The sequence below is a fragment of the Beta vulgaris genome, chromosome 6, assembly GCF_026745355.1.
Source record: "Beta vulgaris subsp. vulgaris cultivar EL10 chromosome 6, EL10.2, whole genome shotgun sequence".
Classification (NCBI taxonomy): Eukaryota; Viridiplantae; Streptophyta; class Magnoliopsida; order Caryophyllales; family Amaranthaceae; genus Beta; species Beta vulgaris.
Genome location: NC_079207.1, coordinates 53,823,717 through 53,836,137, shown reverse-complemented (window position 1 = coordinate 53,836,137; position 12,421 = coordinate 53,823,717). Strand labels below are relative to the sequence as shown.

Sequence of the window (12,421 nt, the reverse complement as noted above, 5' to 3'; positions counted from 1 at the left end):
AAGAGATTGATTCCAGATATTAGTTGAATAGTGTATTTTTTTATTTAACATTTTAGTTTAAGTAATTTTGTTCTAGATATTACTGGGATTTCAATTGGGATGTAAACTATGTTGTATTTACCATTACAATTAATATTAAGTACTTCTATAAAGATTCATTTTTATGTTTCAATTTCAATGTTTCTTTTCATTTTTGTGTGCAATTTCCGTATGCCTTTGTGATTTAGAGAGAAAACTTACATCAGAAACTTTATCAAAATCTTACATCATTAAGAGAGAAAAAAGTATTAGAGTAATATTTGAATTTTTATATTATTATGCTGTCTGTGCCATTAACGTCCGCCTTTGTGATTTAGCGTCCGCGTATTCGGACGGTAATTAGCGTCTGACTTATCAGACGCTAATTATCGTCCGTATTCTCGGACACTAATTACCATCTGAATTGTCAGACGCTAAATCAAAAAATCGGACGCTAAATATTTACCGTCCGCCAAGCGGACGCTAAATGGAGAATTAGCGACTAAGGGTTTTGCATCAACCTTTTAGCGTCCGTTGACGGACGCTAACCTCTTTACCGTCCGATCCCGCATTTTTAGCGTCCGATTTTAGCGGACGGAAAAGAGTGATATTCTTGTTGTGTTTATTATTTACCTATTCTTATTTAAAGTCGTCTTAAGGAAATCTTAGTAACCTAAAGCTCTGATAACCAACTGTAACAACCCTGAATTTCCAATACTTCTAAAATCAACTTAATAAAAATAACTCGGAAATCCAAAGATGCACGCCGCGATAATTATTAATAATAACCGCAAGGCTAATGGTTCTAACTAAAACAATAACCAAAAGTTTTAACTAATTATTACAGACCAACTAAATAGAATGTAAAATTAATTATTACAAACCAGAACATAAATCTTATAAATAAATAATAGCGGAAGTCTTTTTAAAAGTCCTATTAAATCAAAAAGATCCAACGCACTCTTTAACCCAACTGGAGCTAACTATCTTCAAGTCCCTGCACATTAAACACTATAATATCAGCCAAAGGTTGAGCAAGATTTAATACTGTAATAAAACAAAACCATTCAATGTGCAGGTAAGATATACTCCCTCCGTTTCATTTTAATCTACACACTTACACTTTTCACGCATGCCAATGTAAAACTTTGAGGACATATATCTTTAGTTTTGTATTTGTAAAAATTATAAAAAGTACATATTAATAAAATACATACTAATACGAATCTAACAAGATCCCACATGACTATGTTTTTATTCACGTATAAATCACAAACGAGGGTCAAAGTGCAATTTGTGAATAGTGTAAAATGTCAAAGTGTGTAGATTAATATGAAACGGAGGGAGTATAGGAATATCTTACGAATTCATTTAAAAGTTGTACAGATTATATATATATATATATATATATATATATATATATATATATATATATATAATTAACTTTCTAATAACCTCAAATACAATCTTTCTTTCTTTCTGAACTATTCTGTAAAACTTTCAAATATAACCTTTCGTAATCTGTGAGTAGGAAGTATATAAAAATCCAATGAGCTAGCTAGGCTCACTAGACAAGGTAAACACCAAAGTCCCTAGTATGCATACCCCTAACTTGATAACGTACCAAGAAGGAAGACTAATGACAAGTGTATTGATCAACATACACCCAACTACTAAAATATATTGTTGAGACACTGTTAACTCAACATACTTCCAAACTCGGAGAATACCGCTTACCGGCAACCCCACAATAAAACTCTATAACCCTCGTAAGGGTGAGGAACTTTCTCCTTTCAAAATCTCAACTTGGTAACATTGAGGAACTTCCTCCTTTTAATATAAATCTCATGAATAATCTCATAAACTCTTTCAATATAAATATCGAAAACCATTTAAATCTCAACGTATAAATTTCATAAAACAATCTCATCGTAAAAATAAATTTCCAAACATTATAAAACAGTTTCTCAACTCATCTGTACAAGCACAGTAAGAAATCTTACCTTATCAGCAACCACAGCTAACAAAACTCAATCTCAAGTCAGAAAGGTTCCTCTACGAACCCGCAATCTATAATATAATATAATAATAATATAGTATAAGTCACTAGTCTATACCTCACACAATTCATCCATAGATAGCACAACATAGTTAACAAGCTTTCACTAAAACGAAACCAACTCAACTTGTCTCAATCTAAGAAGTCACGATTTACAGTTCATAGATTAAGGTCAATAGAAGTAACTTGAGCAACTTATTAAAATTGGATGGTGAAATAACAAGGACGGTATTAACTCTAATACTAAAAGGTTTGTTTTTTATAAATCTGAAAACTCATGTCTAGATCGATTTACATCATGAAAGTGGGTTCATCATGTTATCTTGAATTTAGTAAGTTGATTTTCAATAAAATGTGAGTTGCACAAACCATAAACTTTTTTTTTTTTTATACATTCTACAACACCACATCACCACACCAACACAACACAACAATCCCAATAACAATTTAACGCCACCACCATAACACCAAAACAGCTAAACAGCAAGAACTTGCACAAGGCATAACTCCTAGTATACAACTCCAAATCACGCAATTCTTGAGCCTAAATTCATTAACTCTTCAAGTTCTACAACTTTCATGAAGAAACCAAGGTCTAAAAACCGACAGAATTATCGAAAAAAGGCCAAAACAGTAGCTGCGTGCAAAACAGAACAACAATCCACATATAACAATAATTTTAGAGTAAACTTTAGAAACAATAATTTCACAAATCCAACTCGAAAATACATTAACTAAGTCGAATTAAACATGAAACACAACCCAATTATACCAATTTCGCATAGTAGGAATTTCCCCCAATTCGATTTTCTTATGAACCCTAATTTATTAAACCCCAAATTATGAAAATAAATCACCAAATACGAAAATAAAACTTAAGATTATAACTTACTTGATTAAGGGAAGTAATAGGGTGAAATTACTCTCTACAAGGAACCCCAAAAAAACGCTCTTTGAATTGATTCACGACCCGAAACCGCAAAGCCAAAACTCGATTCTCCCTTCAAGATACCCCAAAATCAAGATATGATTAAGATGGATGGATAGAGTTGATGTTTGATGGTGGTAAAAGATAAAAATTGTAGCTTCAATGGAGGATTTGGTTGGAGCAAAAGTTTGAAGAAGAAAGAAAAGAAAGGTAAAGTGAAACGTGGTTTTGGTGTTTGGAAACTAGGAGCAGTACAACTCCTACTTTCTTTTCCTTTCTTTTTTTTTTTTTTTCTAATTTCCTCTCTCCTTATAATACTAACAATATAGTGCTAAGTATTAGATAGTAACCTAGTAAATCTAGGAATCAGTTTTTTTCTTTTTTAACCACTTCAAAGGTAAAGTCAAAGTTAGTAAAAAAATATATTTTTAATAAAAGAAATCTTAAATCATTTTCATTAAATAAATTAATACAGATAATTATTTAACGGGTATAAAAAATACGGGGTGTTACAATGGAAAGGGAGTAAAAGCCATCCCACATCGGAAGTTGAGGAGAACAAATCCTTCTTTATATAGAGGTGGATACCTCAACCTAGTATAGGCCTTTTGGGTGGGCCGTTCCCACTCCAAGCAAAACCTTGCGGGCTAGGGCCCAGAGAGGACAATATATACTAGCGGGCTCGCGGTCCCAAGAGGGGTGTTACAGATGGTATCAGAGCCAGGTTCGATTCGATGTCCTGTCGTGCCTTCGAGGACGCAGACACCCTTTAAGGGGGGTGGGGAAAGGGTGTAAAAGCCATCCCACATCGGAAGTTGAGAAGAACAAAGCCTTCTTTATATAGAGGTGGATACCTCAACCTAGTAGAGGCCTTTTGGGTGGGCCGTCCCACTCCAAAGCAAAACCTTGCGGGCTAGGGCCCAGAGAGGACAATATCTACTAGCGGGCTCGCGGTCCCCAGAGGGGTGTTACACTACAAACTATGACTAATAGCCTAAACACCACCAACTATGAGGTGGGGTGTAGTTTGTACCATAAAACCCACCATTTTCGGCAACATTTTAGGCTTCCGTCCTCATTTATGGTACGGAATGCACCCCACTGCATAGTTGGTGGTGTTTAGGCTAATATTCGTAGTTTGTGGTGTTGGGTGCTCCCGAGCTATAGTTCAGGATGTTGAGGCCAATTTTGCCAACGCAAATAAAATATGCTTTAGCTCTTGATGGTAATTTTTTCACAAAAAATTATCTTCGGGTGAAGTACTTGTTTTCTTATCAACCTTCAACTATATTCAGTAGCAAAACAGGATTAGATATATTTTTAAAGGGTCCTTGGTCGAATATCCAATATGCGCCAATTCACATCAACTAGCCTATCCAAACAGTGGGAGGAAAAAAACAATTATATACATGTAAATGTAAGCGCATGAACAATTCTTCGAACAATGCACATTTTTTCCCTTCCTTTTGTTTCTTATATTGTGCACATATTGACGAATTTAATCTACAAATGTCAACGAGATAGCAAAATTTTGAAGCAAAAGATTTTCAAACAGCCTCAATAAACCAATGCAAGCTAGGAGAAATGATAAACCCATATTGGATATTGGTTTCGCTATCCAATATCCAGGGTAAAATGGTAATTTCGCCAGTTATTTCACTTAATCCAAAAAACCAAGTCACGTGAATTTTGCAACTCAGCAACCATCCTTGTCAAAGAAATATTGCAAAAAGCAAAAGTACTTTTTCAATGTGAATGGACTTGTACTTCTAGCTACACACTTGTGTATTTCTAAACCCAAAATCGGAATTCAAAATTTTGAGAGAAATGGTTGAAGCTAATTGGTTTTGTGGGTGAAACGAAATTCGAAATTTTATTTAAATTCCAAAAATTGAAAGGGGAAATTTCCTTCAAATCGTGAGTTAAAATTCGAAATTCCAGCGCAGTTGAAGTTGGAAATCAAATAATTGGAAAGGAAATCGGATAAATTAGGTTGTCATATGCTAGTTGTTTACGCATTTAATGGAATCTCCAAAGTTTAATTTGATTAATTTGTATTTAATGTTCTGTTGCACATACGCAAAAATAAGCGTAAATAATTTTCAGCAATTGAAGAAAAACATGCGTAAATTACTTTGAGCTTGTAATCCACCGACAATCAAATTAATTCTATGTATTAGTTTCCACTCACAATCCAATTACTTTCTCCATAGGATTTGAGCATGTAATTTGTGTAATATGTTAATTTTGCTGTAATTATTTTAATATATGTAATTTCTACAATTTTGAAAACGTTGAACTGAAAAATTAATTGGAATAATTAGAATAATATCCGACGAAATTGGGCATGGGGCAAAGTGGAAGGGCAAAGTGGAAGGGGTAAAGGGCAATATCAGAAGAGGAAAAAGGTAATACATTGACAATCCTATTCATGGGGGGGGGGGGGTGGTGGTGGTTATGGTTTAAAGCAGTCTGAAATGTGATTGTGATGTTAATGTAGGATGATGATGATGGAGATCACGATGATGATGGAGATCACGATGATGATTGTAATATCCCATATATTGAGTATTTATTCAAGTAATTAAAATATTTATTTTCGAAAATAAATATTTTAAGCAAAGGGTATTTTAGCAATTTCACTCTTTTTAAATTTTTTTTAACGGAAGATGGTGCCAAAATTGGATTTGTTAAGCTTTTGGTTTTAAATCCTAGTCACAAATTTTTTTTTTTAAAAAAATTTTTTGGCCCATATTTTCTGTCGGGATTCATAGTAAATGGGGATGGAGTTTTGTTTTCTAAAACCCATGATTTTAAAAAGTAATACCGCAAGTGCACGGTGTCCATTGTTAGCGGATACTCAGCAAATACAAGTCGATCCCACAAGGAGAGGATTTCTATCGATTTTTGCTTAATTATAATAAACTATCTCAGAAAACGAATGTTTGATTTGAATAATAACTAAACTAGAATCAAGCAATATCAAAATGTTGGTTTAATCAATAAATTAAAAGTCTAGGGCATACGTTCGGTCCACCATGCTCATACCATTCAAAGAATACAAATAAATTCAATAACAAATAAACTAGAGGGTGAGTAATTAAAGAAATGGTTAACCCTTCGGTCGGGTACTGACACTTTCAATTCAACCTATGCAGTACGATCGCTAACATATTCAAAATTGCCAATTGTAATGAAGCCTCTAATAATATGATCTTTCGATTCTAATTCCTATTAGAAAATTAATTAACTCTTGATATTGGCCAATTACAAGAATCAAACTATTTAAAACATATCAATTGGAATTACTCAGAATCCTAAACTATAAATCAATCAATTCCAAAGAAAATATCATAGTATAAACATGGCTTCTCTCACTTTGTCCTAAAAAAGAGACTACTTACTCATTGTATAATCCCCCATAATTTTAAAGGATTTTGTTACGTAGTACAAAACTAGTAAACTAATACAACAGCTCCCAACTTCGGGTTCTTGATTTGGAGACTTGTGCAACAATGATTGGGCTCGGATCCCGGTATAGAACTCTGATCAGCAACCTGCAAAGGGAGGTTTGGGTGGTATTTCCCCCTCCGATGCGTAAGTCAGATATCAGGGATATGAATGAACTTTTAGAGAGAGAAAGTAGAGAGAGAGAATATTTATGGCGGAATAACAGTACTATGTTCTGAAAAACGTACCTTTACCCTGATTTCAAGGACTATTTATACTGTTTGAAATGACTGATGTACCTTGATGTCACCCTAATTAGAGAGCATCTGATTGGCTAAGCAGTAAAATGGTGACACGTGGCAAGTACTGATTGGTTAGTACACCTCACCCTTATACAAAAGTATAAGAGGTTTTAGCTGGGCCTAAGTACAGATTTGGGCCATAAGAGTGGTTTTAGTACAATTTTTCTCAGAAAAGTGTACTTTAGCCCACATAATCTTCTGACCCATGTACTTTACTTTCATAAACATGTGCCACATGTATGGCTAGGATGAAGCCAGTGTCATCTTGGTAGCCCTTGATTTTTAGGCACAACATTTGCCCTTTAAAAGAGGAAGTTACTTTTTAGGCGCCAGGACAGTTGATCTTCCTCTTTTAACCGACTTGGAACTGCCCTCCTCTTTTTCAAAAAAGAGGCGCCATTTTGCCGGTCTCCATAGGTCAACTTTCAATGGCAACGGTTACTTTTACCGGATGAGGGGGTCAGTTTCAGCCCTCTATAAATACGTGACTTTGTCGTTTCTGAAATCATTTTAACACCGCTGAGAAAATTTCTAGAGAGAGAAACTCTGCAATTTTTACTGAGCTTTTTAGAGAGAGAAGTGACTCCCGTCCAAGCTCTTGCATTCTGCTACTCCGTTCGTCCGAAGTTTCATTCGTCTTTGACATTCGTCCGAACTTTTTCTACAGGTATTTCATCATTCATTTCTTTTGTATTTTCAAGCATATTTTAAGAAAATGGATTCCTCCTCTTCATCGAACAATCCTGGCCGCTCAGGGGTTGGTACTAACCCTAGAACAGAGGGCCTGTCTTCCTCGGCATCTTCTAGAGTTGGACCTATCTCGGCCGGACATGCATTCTTTTTCTTTAGTCATGGACGGCAAAGTCAGACGACCCAGTCTTTACCTGTGCAGGGTAATCTGGCGCGCGTCAAGCAAACGGCTCGTATCAGACGAGGGGTTAACATGCCGGCCTCCAGCTCGAAAATGGAGGCATCAACTGGACGGATTCCCGCTGATGGAGAGCGAGAAGTCCAGAGCGCTCGTCCTGCAAACCCAAGTCCGTCTCCTGAATTCGTCCAGGAGGAATCTGAAGTTTGGGGATCTCCAGACCCCAGCCCGTCCAATCCAAGGGTGGCCTCAGATGAGTCGAACGAAGCCGAAACTTCTTCTAAACCGGCTAGTGACTCAGACGAGCCATCCACAACTTCTTCTGAAATAAGGCGGCGTCTTGGCCCCTTGTCTGACCCTAAGTATATCCTGGCCGAAAGCGTCTGGCTAGGACGAGTAGGTTCTCACCTTGACCACCTTTCTTCAGCCATACCCATGCCGGGGTATCAGTTTGTTCTTTCTGGCCGGGAGGACACTATACTTAGTGCTCTTGCTGGCTATTTCGCTGTTTATCGTCTAGCCTTAGATGCCGGACTGCGTTTTCCTTTGCACCCCTTCATCAGCCGACTCCTTTATTACTACAACATAGGACTTAACCAACTTGCCCCAAATTCATGGCAAAACATCCTGACCTTCATAGCCGTATGTGAATTTAAGGGCGTCCGTCGACGGCGGCCTTCTCACAAGTACACTACGTCTCCAAGGTTCCCAAAACTGTTGATGGGGCCTGGTTCAGTGTTTGCAACCGTCAAGGCTTCATGACGTCATGGGACAAGACGTCCAAGATGCATGCTTGGAAGGCCGAGTTCCTGTTCGTCCAAGCTCCCAACGAGGCGGTAGCCAGACGATATCGCTATACTAGCCGGGCTGCTACCAACGCTGGACGAACAACGTCCTTTCTGGAGCTGGAAAACAGCTCGGCTGAAGAGTTGGTGGAATACTTTAGAATCTCGGAGTATTCCATCAACGACGTCTCCTTCAAGGGTCCGTCCAACTGGATCCCTTTCAAGGAGATGTTTTACAGCGACGATTTCTTGGTCGCGGCCGGTTTGCGGCGGGCCGAGGATAGAGGTATATCCTGCAATGATCTCTAAGTAAATGCCCTCGTCCTAGTTTTAGGATCTTAACCATGTTTCCTTTTCTTATGCAGACTCGGCCAAGGCGAAACTCAGAAAATCTTGGAGGGGAGACATGAGTTCGTCCAAGTTCACAGACTCCCTCTGGAAGGAGTTCAGCAAAACTGGTGCTGAAAAAAGGACGGACACCCTGGTATGAAAATATTTTTTTTTTTTTTTGGTTTTGAACGAGTCTCATCTTTGAAGAGCAAAGCGTCCTGAATTGACTCTGGACGGTCTCCTCCTCTGAAGGGCAGAACGTCCAAGGTTAAATACGGTCTTCCCCTTTGATGACCAGAACGTCCTAAAGATTCTGGACAAGCTCCCTCCCCGTGGAGCAGAATGTCCATAGTTAACTTCGGACGATCTTCACCTTTGATGACCAGAACGTCCTGGAGTGACTTTGGACGAGCTCCCTCTCTGTGAAGCAGAACGTCCAAAGTTGTCTCTGGACGTCTTCCTTTTTCGAAGGACAAAACGTCTTGGGATGACTTGGACGAGCTTCCTCTTTACGGAGCAGAACGTCCAAAGCTGTTTCTGGACGTCTTCCTTCTTTAAAGGATAGGAATTCATGAGCTCATTTGGACGGTTTCCTTTTTCTTCCAAACTTTCCTTTAGACTAATCATTTTTACTTAACTTTTTTTCAGAAAAATGCCCCAACGTCCAAGGCGTTGGCGGAGAAGGCGGCCTCCAAGGAAAGACCGGCCACCACCAGTGATGCCCCCTCCAAAGAAATCAAAGGGGTTCACAGCGAAGAAGAAGAAATCATCACGGCCTGCTCCCAAGGTCGTGATTAATATTCCTGCTGAGGACGACCCTCCCAAGGTCGAGGAACTGACCTTGGTTACTTATAGGGGCCCTGCCGGCCCACTGGCCACTGAGCATCCGGACGCGGATGTTCATTTGGACGGAGTAGGGACCCAACCTGCCATGCCGGACGCGGCCCCGGACGGGTCTGCCTATTCTGGGCCAGTTGCCAAACTGGTTTCCCAGATGCCGGAGGCATACAGGACGGCCTCCGATCCTCTGGTGAGTCTTACTACTCTAACATAGTTAGAACCTGCGCGTTGGCGGGCGGCCAATGAGTCCCTTCCAACCGTCAGACTGTCGTTATACCCGTCAGAAATACTGACGAGTCAACTCTTTTAGATAAGGGGAAGGGCATAGCTGAAGAAGCTCCAGCCGGTTCTCCAACTCTTTCTGACGACGAGTCTTCGGCCGCTTTTTTGAAGATGAGCTCGGCCGACAGAGAGAAGCTCAAGCTGGAGCTTTTCAAATGCTTCCCTGAACCTTACATCAAGGGTTTGAGGGGAGCCACATCAGGGCATGTTGGCTACATGTTTCAACTGACTGCAGACGTAACTATTTCTTTGGACGTTTTGAATTCTATACTTAGATGTATTTTCTCAATTTTGCATCCGTTCTAACACTTTTCGTCTTTCTTTTGACAGCTCTTTGCTCGCAGCTTTATTGCCGAAGACTGGGCAAAGCAGCTGAGGAAAGAGAACAAGAAACTGGTTGCTGATGTTACCAAAGCTGCCAACCATGCCCAGTTCTCCATGGCCGAGCAGGAGTTACTGCACCAGCAATCGAAGACGGCCTGAGAAAAACGGTCGGCTGAGATGGAGGCCCAAATTAAACACTATCTCCTCCGGCTGACCAGTCTTCTGGACGAGAGGGACTCTCTCCAGAATGAGAGGAATGTGGCCTTGCTGGCCGCGGCGGAACTCTGAAGAGAGAACCGCTATCTCCGAGGGAAGGGCCATATGCTGAAGTTGGAACTTTCGGCTACTGAGGAGGCGACCAAGGAGGCTATGAACGAAGTGATTAATACTTCGAAGGCTTGGGCTGTGCAGGCCTTTGAAATACTGGCCGAGGAGGACGACATCCCTAGGTATGTTAGTCGGCTAGAATTTCAAGAGAGTCTGCACAAGGCTAACATTAAAGGGGAGGAACCCCCCCGTCTTCCAAGAATCCTCTGAAGATGAAGAGGAAGACGAAGCTGAAGCCCAAGACGAAGAGAACAACACTCCTCCAGAGGCTTAACTTTCCCATTCCCCCTCTCGGCCGCAGGCCTTTTTGTACTTGTAGTTTTTTAGTTTTGCTTTTGTAATTTTTAGATTAGCTTGTAATCTTTTCTTTTATCTATAAAAGAGTTATCTTTTTCCATTTCCCATGCTTTATACTTTCATGCAATGGACGCCTTGTTTTATGATCAAACATTTATGCCCAAGTACAAAAGCAATTCGTCCAATCACTTTTCATCTGATCTCATGGCTCTTTTTGGCCGAATATACCAAAACGTTTATCAGTTGTCTAAGTTAAAAACTTGTTTAGCCTGAATTTTGGTAATCATTCGTCATTGAACAAAGACTTAGTTATTTTTAATAAATTAGGTCCCTATATGCCCCCCTTCTTGGACGAGGAGGTTTTGGTAACCTTCCTCTACTTCAAGAAGGAAAAAGACCATAATTTGCTTAAATAACTTGGACGTCCATCTATGTTAAATTGTGAAATAACTTGTTCCTTTACTAAGGTTGTTATTTCTAAGTTTTGGCTTTTGGACGGAAAGTAGGATACCTTTACTAAGGCGTCCTAATTCCAGCCGACCTTGTTTAGGAGATGTTTAACTCTTTAAGTAAACAGACGATCGGCCGATTTTATGTTCTTATCCATATTAGGATGATAACATGTTGACCGATCTCCTAATAGAAGGTGCTTTTACTTACTGCTCTGTTTTATTAGTTAGCTTTGGACGATAGTATGTGACTTAAGCAAATAAATCAAACAGAAAGACAGTCATAGGAGGGAAGTAGAACTGTATTATATGAATTTTTACTTGACGAATAGCCAAGGTACATGTATACATTTCTACTTTTTTCATTGCCAGGCACTAAGAAAGGATTACACTTTTTCAAGATATCTTAAACATAGTATTTTTTCAAAGTGTCAGAGTTCCACGTCCTAGGAATAGAACGACCGTCCATGCCTTCCAGACGAAAGGTGCCATTCTGAACTACTTCGATGATTTTGTAGGGTCCCTCCTAATTTAAAGTGAGCTTTCCTAGCTCTTTAGCTCGGCCGACCGCTTCCATCTTCCTCATAGAGGTCTCCCTGCTTCAGTGGCCGCCTTGCAACTCTTTTGTTAAATTCTCTAGCCATTCTTAGCTTGTAGAGTTGCATTCTCAGAAGTGCATTGCCCTGACTTCAGGAACTAGATCTAAAGCCGTCCGAAGAGCAGCCTAGTTGGCATCTTCTGAATACATCATCACTCGCAGTGTTGGTTCCTCAACTTCAATGGGAAGGACGACCTCTGAGCCATATACCAGCATGAAAGGGGTTTCTCCAGTTGAGTTCTTGGCCGTTGTTCTTATTGACCACAAGACCAACTGCAATTCTTCAACCCATAATCCTTTTGCATTATCTAACTTCTTTTTGATTCCGGCCGACAAGATCTTATTAAAAGCTTCGACCTGCCCATTAGCTTGTGGATTAGCCACTGCAGCAAAGTGAGCCTTGATTCCTTGATCGGCCAGCCATTGACGAAGCTTGGGTGTTTCAATTGTGGTCCATTGTCTAAGACAATAGACTGGGGCATACCAAACCTTGTGATGAGGTTCTTCCATATGAACCCTTTGATATCGTTGGTGGTAATGCCTCTCAGTGCTTCAGCCTCCACC

The 12,421-nt window shown here is 39.5% G+C and overlaps 1 long non-coding RNA gene across 1 annotated transcript; it reads right to left on the bottom strand.

Moving 5' to 3' along the window:
- Nucleotides 1-783: 783 nt before the first annotated feature.
- LOC125499028 (uncharacterized) lies at nt 784-3,080 on the bottom strand. The gene is made up of 3 exons (XR_007275689.2): nt 2,970-3,080; nt 2,022-2,088; nt 784-1,015 (listed from the first exon to the last, which is right to left on the bottom strand). It is a non-coding gene; the product is annotated as an uncharacterized LOC125499028 (long non-coding RNA).
- Between the last annotated feature and the right edge of the window lie 9,341 nt (nt 3,081-12,421).